Raw genomic sequence first — 10,051 nt, 5'->3', positions numbered from 1 at the left:
AATTCAAAATAAACTTCAAAGCTACAGTAATCAAAGCAACATAGTATTGGCATAAAACAGATACATAGACCAATAGAACAGAAGAGAGGACTCAAGAAAAAAACATGCATTTACAGTCAATTGATTTTTAACAAGATGCCAAGAACACACAATGGAAAAAGGACAGTCTCTTCAATAAATGGCACTGAAACAACTAGATATCCACATGCAGAAGAATGAAATTAGACCCTTATCTCACACTATATGCAAAAACCAACTCAAAATGGCTTAAAGACTTAAATGTGAAGCCATTGTAGAGGAGTGTGGTGATTCCTCAAGGATCTAGAAACAGAAATGCCATTTGACCCAGCAATCCCATTACTGGGTATATACCCAAAGGATTATAAATCATTCTATTATAAAGACACATGCACACATATGTTCACTGCAGCACTGTTCACAATAGCAAAGACTTGGAACCAACCCAAATGCCCATCAATGATAGACTGTATAAAGAAAATGTGGCATAAATACACCATGGAATACTATGTAGCCATAAAAAAGGATGAGTTCATGTCCTTTGCAGGGACATGGATGAAGCTGGAAACCATCATTCTTAGCAAACTAACACAGGAACAGAAAACCAAACACTGCATGTTCTCACTAATAAATGGGAGCTGAACAATGAGAACACATGGACACAGGGAGGGGAACATCACACACTGGGGCCTGTCAGGGGTTTGGGAGCTAGGGGAGGGATAGCATTGGGAGAAATACCTAATGTAGATGACACGTTGATGGGTGCAGCAAATTACCATGGCACGTGTATACCTATGTAACAAACCTTCATGTTCTGCACATGTATCCCAGAATTTAAAGTATAATTTAAAAAAAAAAAGAAAGGAACAATATTATGTCCTTTGCAGGGACATGGATGCAGCTGGAGGCCATCATTCTTAGCAAACCAGAGTAGGAACAGAAAATCAAACACTGCACGTTCTCACTTATAAGTGGAAGCTAAATGATGAGAACACATGGACAGATAGAGGGGAACAACACACTGTCAGAGGGTGGGGAAAGTAACTACTGCTACTAGTCTTAATACCTGAATGATGAAATAATCTGTACAAAAACTTCAATGACACATGTTTACCTATGTAACAAACCTGCACATGTACCCCTGAACTTAATAAAATTATTGGAAAAAGAAAAAAAAGCTACCAGAACACATAAGAGAAAAGTTCCATGACATTGATCCGAGCAATGATTTTTTCTCGATATGACCTCAAAAGCAAAAGCAACTAAAGCAAAAATAGACAAATAAGATTACATCAAATTCAAAAGCTCATGCAAGCTAAGGAAACAATCAACAGAGTGAAGAGACAACCTACGGAATGGGAGAACATATTTGCAACTCATACATCTGATAATCATTTAATATTCAAAACATACAAGGAATTCAATTCAGTAGCAAGAAAACAAATAACCCAATTAAAACATGGCTAAAGGACCTGATTAGACATTTCTCAAAACAATAAACACAAATGGCTAGTAAGTATACAACAAAATGCTCAACAGCACTAATCATCAGGAAAATGTAAATTAAAACTATAATCAGATATCATCTCACACCTATTGGAATGGATATTATCAACTAGATGAAAGATAATTGCTGGTGAGGATATGAAGGAAAGGAAACCCTTTCATGTTGTTGGTGGGAGTAAGTTAGTATAGTCATTATAGAAAGCAGTATGGAGGTTTCTCAAAAATATTAAAAATAGAACTACCATTGGATCTGGCAATCCCAATACTGGGTGTATGTATATCCAAAGAAAACGAAATCAGTATGTCAGAGCGATATTTGCACTCCCACGTTTATCAGAGCATTATTGGCAAATAGCCAAGATACCAAATCAACCTAAGTGTTCATCAATGGATCAATGGATAAAGAAACTATGCTAAATATATACAAAGGAATACTATTCAGCCTTAAAAAAGAAGGAAATTCTATCAAGTGAAATAAACCAGGCACAGAAAGACAGATACCACATAATCTCACATATATGTGGAATCTGAAAAGTCAAACTAATCCAAGTAGAGAGTAGAACAGTGATTAACAGGAGCTGGATACATGGGGGTTTGGGGAGAGGTTGGTCAAAGGATACAAAATTCCAGTTCGAGAGGCAGAACATATTTCTAATCAATTGTACAATGTAGTGACCATAGTTAATAACAGTACTGTACTTTGAACACATGGACACAGGAAGGGGAACATCACATACCAGGGACTGCTGTGGGGTGGGGGGAGGGGGGAGGGATAGCATTAGGAGATATACCTAATGCTAAAAGACGAGTTAATGGGTGCAGCACACCAACATGGCACATGTATACATATGTAACAAACCTGCACATTGTACACATGTACCCTAAAACTTAAAGTATAATAATAATAAAATAAAATAATAAATAAATTTAAAAAAAAAGAAAATTGCTAAGAGAATAGATTTTAAGTGTTCTCACCATAAAAAAAGGGGTAAGTATGTGAGGAAATGGATATGTTAAATAGCTCTATTGAGCCTTTCCACAATGTATGCATAATCTAAAACATCGTGTACAAGATACTACAATTTTTAGTTGTCTATTTTGAAAATAAAATAATTTGTATGAGGTTTGCAGAAATAGAAGAGTGAAGATTCAGTCATTTAACAGTATGAACCACTTTAAAGGAATCTTAGATTTTCAGAAGTGAGTCCTGAAGAATATAGACTCGGGCAACAGATGTTTAGTAAAGCCATCCTCAGTTTTCTAAGAAAAAAAAAAATCATACACATACAAACAAAAACCAATGGTCAAGTCCTGAAAGGGTATCTTTTGCTTAGGAATTTCCGTAATTGATAGATCCAGGAGATCTCACAGAGGAAAAACAGATTTCCAAATGAGTCATTCCATGGAAATGGTTCAGTGGAATGGCTACATTCCTGAGCTTGGCTTCCCAGAGGTCTCCTTGGCCAGAAACGGTGGGGCCCAGCAGAAACTTCTCAAATCATGCCAAGATCCTGGGACTGACCTGGAATGGAACCATAGAGAAGCTGGAACAGAAGCTGTTTGTTCATTTGCCAACATTTACCTCAGCATGAAACTGCCAAATAAAAAATGCCAACAAATTTTTAAGAGAATTACCCTTAGCTGCACAACAATAAGAAAAGGACTGAGTAAAAATAAGATGTATGTATTTACAATGCCCTTTCCTGAGCTCAGTACACAGAATCTTGCCTGACGTTTGACAGCAGGAAGTATCCTTTCATCAATTTTGTGTTATAATCAACCTTATGAATTAAGAATAAAACCTTAAATCAGATCACGATAAACAGTTGAGGCTATTTCCCACCTAGGCACACCAATGCTGAAAAACATAAACGTTTAAAAAAAAGAACAGCAATTTGTAGGACCTAAGTCCAGAAAAAATAAGGATAAATATACATCTTACTTATTAAGCTTTATGTGCTTTTCAACTGAAGGTCTTGTTAAAGGAACAGTCAAGTACAATTACTTGGTTGTTGGACCAAAAAATAAAGTATAATTTTCTACATATATGTGTCTCAGAAAGAGGCCACTTGGGATAGTGGCCCAAAATTGGGTATATAGGAGATTTCAGTAGAGATGCTTTCATTACTGCATTGCAATAAAGATTTACAAGTTAATCAAATGCCATGAAATGTTTCTTAGATAATCTATGCAGCCAACACTGCATTGACAAGTAGGTGTTTAAATTTACAGCCTCGAAGCAGTGGAAGTTTGCTGACAGGTACAGCACAGAACATCTTAGTAGGAAAACACCCTTGAAAGCAATTCTTTATTATGTTCTCAACATCCTCTTTCCCACCTGTGCCTGTAGCCCCGGGAGCTGCCAGCCCTTCAGTAATGACACACAATCTATTAGCTTAAAACACTGAGGCAGTTGGACAGGAGCTATCTTTGGACTAAAGTACATTATCTGTCTGCTGTGCACCTCTTAACTCATGCCTTGTTATACCCTGCAGCCCCCTTTTAAACATGTTTGCCTAGGCATGCAATGGGAGTGAGTGAACAGGCTTGGTTTGGGAATTCTCCCAAATAGCTTCATTGGTGATCTTAACCAGTACTATCCAACTCAACTTCTAAATGTGAGTAGACTACAAAGAAGGCAGTATGTCCCCGGTAGTCTAATTACATTGTTATTTAAGCACATTCCGTTCTTTTTCATATTTTGTTTTTATCTTTTACTGTTATTAAACTTAATAATGTAATACCATATCTGATATTTTAAATTCTATATATACACCAAAAAAAGGGAGAGTTGAAGGAGGAGGTCAGACACATAAAATTGTGATAGCTCCAGTCAGAGCCAAATTCCTAAAGGGTTAGCCCATTAAACAGCCAAGCAAAATAAGACACAATCGGTGCTAACTTCATTTTCAAAAGTTCCCACGTGTAGGTTTTATAAGTGCCTAGAGGGATGAGTTAGCCTCAATTGTGTCTTGTTTAATTTGGCCACATAAAGGGCTAACCCTTTTCTAACTTGGCTGTAGTTGTAGATATCACACCTCTAACGTCTGAACTTGATTCTTAACTTGGCTTTTTCAGTGCACATTAAACGTTTCTGATTTGGTATCACTCTAAAAGAATTTGTAAGTGGTTTCTTTGCACTATGTCTGGACGGATTGGGGTCAGGTGTGATTGGTGGGTTTCCACTGTTAAATTATTCCACGATCCCTCACCCCCACCTAACGGCTACACACTCTGAGTTCATCTTCTGAGTGGGAGGCCAAAATATCCTGAGATCAGGTACTGGGGAACTTAGATATACACATTGCAATTGCAACAAAACAAAATTGATATCTTACTTTGTTGAATAAATGTGTTGTCTTTGCCAAGAGCTTCTGATTGACAATTCTAACTTGAGAAAAAAAATAAAGAGAAATTGTCTAATCTAGTAGATAGAATGCAGAAATTAAGTCCTTATTTCTATTTCTCCATTTGTTCAATAGATAGACTATAATTTATTACAGGATTCCCTAGTTTATGATTTAGCATGAAGAAATACAATTGGAATAAACCCTAAACTCCCTCATAGAAATTAACTGCATTCGTTTCCCCCAATGCACACACACAAAAAAAGAATTTAATCCTACCTGTAGAGATTCATAAAACACAAGATAACCTAATTATAAGAAAGAAGAAAACTTGTATAAAGATTCATAAAATGGAGTAAGCAATGAGTAGATGAAGTACAAGTCTTAGAGTCAGAAAACTGCATCTGTACACTGAGTTACGAGTTTTATAACCAGTGGTAAGTCATTTGACCTCACTGAGCCTCCATTTTCTTGTGTATAAATAAAAATTATAATAATTTCTACCTCACTGAGAGAATCACATGAGACTACAAACATGAAAGTGCCCTGTAGAGTATAAATTCCAATAACATATTTCACAAATACTATAAAAGAATTAGAGAATGATTAAGTGTTGAATTACAGTGGGACTATAACTGCGAGAGTTCAGAGAAAGGATAGTCCTATGAGTTGGAGATTAGAAAGTGTGCTTTGGAACAGGTGCGATTTGAGGTGGACCTTAAAGGATCTGTTCAATTTGAGCAATACAAGGAAAGAAGAAAGTCCTCTGAATAAGACAGATAGAAAAAGAATCAGGAGAGGGAGAAGGCTGGTGAGCAGCAGAAACAGAAGCATACAGAGAAAAATCACTGCATATAGGGGAGAGGTGTTAGCCATGAGAAAACAAGAGAAAACAGTGCACACCAAGGAGTAACAGAAAAGGGACGGGAGTGACTGAAGGAGCCCTGTATGGACTGAACATTTATGTCCCCCCAGTAAGCTGAATCCTTAGTAACCAATTCATAAGCTGAATCCTTACTACTCAATATGATGGTATTTAAAGATGGAGTCTTAGGGAGATAATTAGGGTTAGATAAAGTCATGAGGGTGGGGCTCTGGTCTGATGGGATTAGTACCATTTTAATAAGAGACACCAGTGAGAGTGCACTTTCCGTCTCTCTCTCTCTCTCATTATGGGCACACAGAAAAGAGGTCATGTGAGCACACAGCAAGATGGTGGCCACCTACAATCCAGAAGAAAAGGCCTCAGAATGAAAACAACTCTGCCAGCACCTTGATCTTGTACTTCTCAGCCTCCAGAATTGTAAGAAATAAATTTCCGTTGTTTAAGCCATCCAGTCTATGGGATTTTGTGCTAAGACAAGTCCCAGGTATGGAAAGCCTCAAAAGTCAGACAGAGGGATTGGGCTAATGCGTGGACTATAGGCTCCTGGACAGGGTGACAAAAGGAAAGGGGTATCTTTGGAATAGTATTGCGGTAATGGTGCACGGCGTGAAATGAAAAGAAATGAGGCTGAAGGCAGAGAAGCAAGCCAGGAAGCTGTTTCTAAAATCCATACATTGTGTGATGAAGTAATGATTGGAAACAGCAAAGTGACTGGAGAGGGGAGGGTGAACCTAATGGACATTTCTAAGACACAACGGTATCCAGTGATTGCGGGAGAAAAAGAGGAAAAAGTCATCCTGACTGTTAATTAGGCTCTGGTCTCATTTGCCTATTTTTAAAAAATGGATGAAGGGCTTGGGGTGAGCAGGTTGAATTGCTCGAAACAAGAAACTCAAAAATTATTATTATAATCATCGTCCTCATTATTAATATAAAGTGCTAAGTCATTACTCATGGGTTGGCAAATCAAAGGCTGGGAAATGAGAAGAACCATGTTCGGTTTTGGGCTTAATTCCAAGTCATATCTGTAACTTCAAATTTTCCAAGGAAGCTGCTTCCACATCTAGCAAAATAGGAATAAGTAGCCAAACACGTTCTTATTTCTCTCATAAGTTTATTTGTGAGTTAGTGAAGCAGCATTTGTGAATAGTTGGAGCCCTGCAAATATATTGCCTTCCTAGTATAAAAATGACTATGTCCAAATAACTGTTATTAATAATTATTCATGGCCAGTGGAACAACTAACCTTCAAAAAAATGTTTTTTTATGAGGAGCATCAGAAATTAGGACTCAGCATTTCATTACGGGGCATACATTAGTTATTCAAAGAATACATTGAAAATGTAGATATTTCAATCGCCAGATTTTTCCTGCTTAATTAAATGTAAATCATCTTAGTAGATGATTTTATGATGTCTTAGTAGACATTATCTCAATATCTAAAGGAACTTTTCCCTTCTAGAGTCTGTTTATATATATCAGAGATAAAAATACACAAGAGATGTGAGCAGAAACATATATTCATTAGATCACAGAAACTATTTTAGACAGTTCTTTGTTACTAAAAATGGTTTGATGAACTATTTGTGAGTCTGTGTGTGTGTGTGTGTGTTCGTGTGTTGTGTATAAATCTACTTTAGAACGTTAGAACTAAAAATAACTTTAAAGATCTGGTGTAATTCTCTTATTTGACAGATTCAACCACTGCAACCCAAGCTTATATACTCACATTTCACCAAAGAAAAGAACTGAGGTAGAGAGTTAAAGTAATTTAGCAAGGTCATCAATGGGGCAAGTGGCAGAGCTCAGACTTACATGTGTGGCTGAAATTCCAAACCTGTCCTTTTTAATGCCAAAGCCCATGATCTTTACATCATGTCATGCTGCCTGCCTGTCCTCTGCCCAAAGGCAATATTAGGAACACAGAGCCATTTTAGGAGAGCTGGGTGAGGCCACCCTGGGCCTCAAAATACCTAACATGCTTAAGGATAATCCACTCTCCAAGAAGACCTGTTGATTTGGGGAAGAGCCAAACTCATCCCTAACCACATCTTCCCAGATCAGATTTTTCATGCAGTTACTGATTTGAGCTCAAAACCAAATCTGAATAGTGCCGCAATAAACATACGTGTGCATGTGTCTTTATAGCAGCATGATTTATAGTCCTTTGGGTATATACCCAGTAATGGGATGGCTGGGTCCAATGGTATTTCTAGTTCTAGATCCCTGAGGAATCGCCACACTGACCTCCACAATGGTTGAACTAGTTTACAGTCCCACCAACAGTGTAAATGTCCAACAATGATAGACTGGATTAAGAAAATGTGGCTCATATACACCATGGAATACTATGCAGCCATAAAAAATGATGAGTTCATGTCCTTTGTAGGGACATGGATGAAACTGGAAAACATCATTCTCAGTAAACTATTGCAAGGACAAAAAACCAAACACCGCATGTTCTCACTCATAGGTGGGAATTGAACAATGAGAACACATGGACACAGGAAGGGGAACATCACACTCCAGGGACTGTTGTGGGGTGGGGGGAGGGGGGAGGGACAGCTTTAGGAGATATACCTAATGCTAAATGATGAGTTAATGGGTGCAGCACACCAACATGGCACATGGATACATATGTAACAAACCCGCACATTGTGCACATGTACCCAAAAACTTAAAGTATAATAATAATAATAATAAAAACAAATCTGAAACTGAAGTCCAGAGACAATGCATCACCCCTGTTTCTTTCCACCTGTCCTTCCTACCTGGCTTTCCTCAGAAGGTGAGATTGGGAGATAAGGAAGGCTTGCCTTCTGGGCCCTCTGACCTCTGCTACTTCCCCTCCTAAGTTACCGAGAACTCTTCCCGCAGCCATTGGTTCAGCTGGACCCCTGTAGAGTCCCATGCATGCAGCCGCCCACTTCACCCAAATCCAGAGCCTGGGTTTCTGACATCATGCTTCTTGAGTTTCAGGTGTGATGATCTAATTGTTGCAAAGACAAAATTTACCAAAGTGTGCTTCTCTTAACTCACAAATAAAACACTTTTCATATTCAAGTAAGTTTTGGAAACTGTTGACTATATTCTTTTCTTGGAAATTCACTCTGCACATAATAAAGCCTTTGGAAAATTTCTAGTTAAAAGAAGAAGAAAGAGATGGAGAAGAAGAAAGACAAGGAAAGGAAGAAAGAGCTACAGGGAGGGAGACGAAAAGGAAGAGGAGGAGGATGGGGGAAAGGAAGAGAAAGAGGAGGAAGAGGAAAAAAGAGAAGAGGAGGAGGAGAGGTAGGGCAAGAATCCTTTGTTTCTATTTAACCCAGGGATTGCCAAGCTTGTCTGGTCACAGACCCCCTTTGTTTACTTAATATGTCTCAGAAATAATATTCTGTAAAATGCATTTTAGAAAAATTTGCATTAAGGTCTTTATGCCTGTAATTGGATTAATGTGCTGCTCGTCCTTGCTAATGTACTTGTAATTTAACTTGAACTTCCTAGAAATATACCTTAACCCAAGGCAACAATCCCTGGAGGGAGAATCATATATAAATGGCAGTCCCTTGAAGGGGGTGAATGGCAGAGTTTTTCCTGCCCCACGAAATGTCATAAGGAAATGCAGTCCACCTGGCACAGATGCCGCCAGCCCCTCCATGCCTGCTCCTACTGTGAACACCTAATGGGGACCCAGGAATCTCCTTGGCAGGGCTTTTTTCAAAATCACATTTTTATACATAAAAGCATACGGATATAAAATCCCTGAGGAGAAAATTGAAATGATACGGTTTTATCACACAATTTTTTTCTGCAGCATTTATTGAAAAAGGCATTATCACATGGAATCCCTTTGAATTGCATTTTGATTTTGTAATTTTATTTATTCATGGTTTTCTGATGTCAAGGCGTTGTGGGAGCTTAAAATTCTATTTTAGACCCACTTAATTGTGTTTGAAAAGATCTATGAAAACAGTTCCTGCCGTGTGACTTGTCAGTGTTATCTGTGCTCTGGGAAATGGCTCCAGCAGCTTCCTGCAGGGGTCCTGCAAACAGGCTGCGTTTTTTCTCACCATCTCCTCTCCACAACTAGTTCAAACCAAGCCTCATAAACCCGACTGACACACCTCACAAAGACCCATCTCCCCTCATCTACACTCAGCTCCCCCAGTTGAAATGATATCGCTCCAACGGTTAGTGATATTGCTCCAATGGTTAATCAATGCTGGATTAACCAGAGCCTCCCTTAGCCTATACTTTTGCTCCTCCTTCTCCTAAATTTGTCATCCTCCTCGTTAGC

The sequence above is a fragment of the Nomascus leucogenys genome, chromosome 5, assembly GCF_006542625.1.
Source record: "Nomascus leucogenys isolate Asia chromosome 5, Asia_NLE_v1, whole genome shotgun sequence".
NCBI lineage: Eukaryota > Metazoa > Chordata > Mammalia > Primates > Hylobatidae > Nomascus > Nomascus leucogenys.
Note: the sequence above shows the minus strand (reverse complement) of the source record.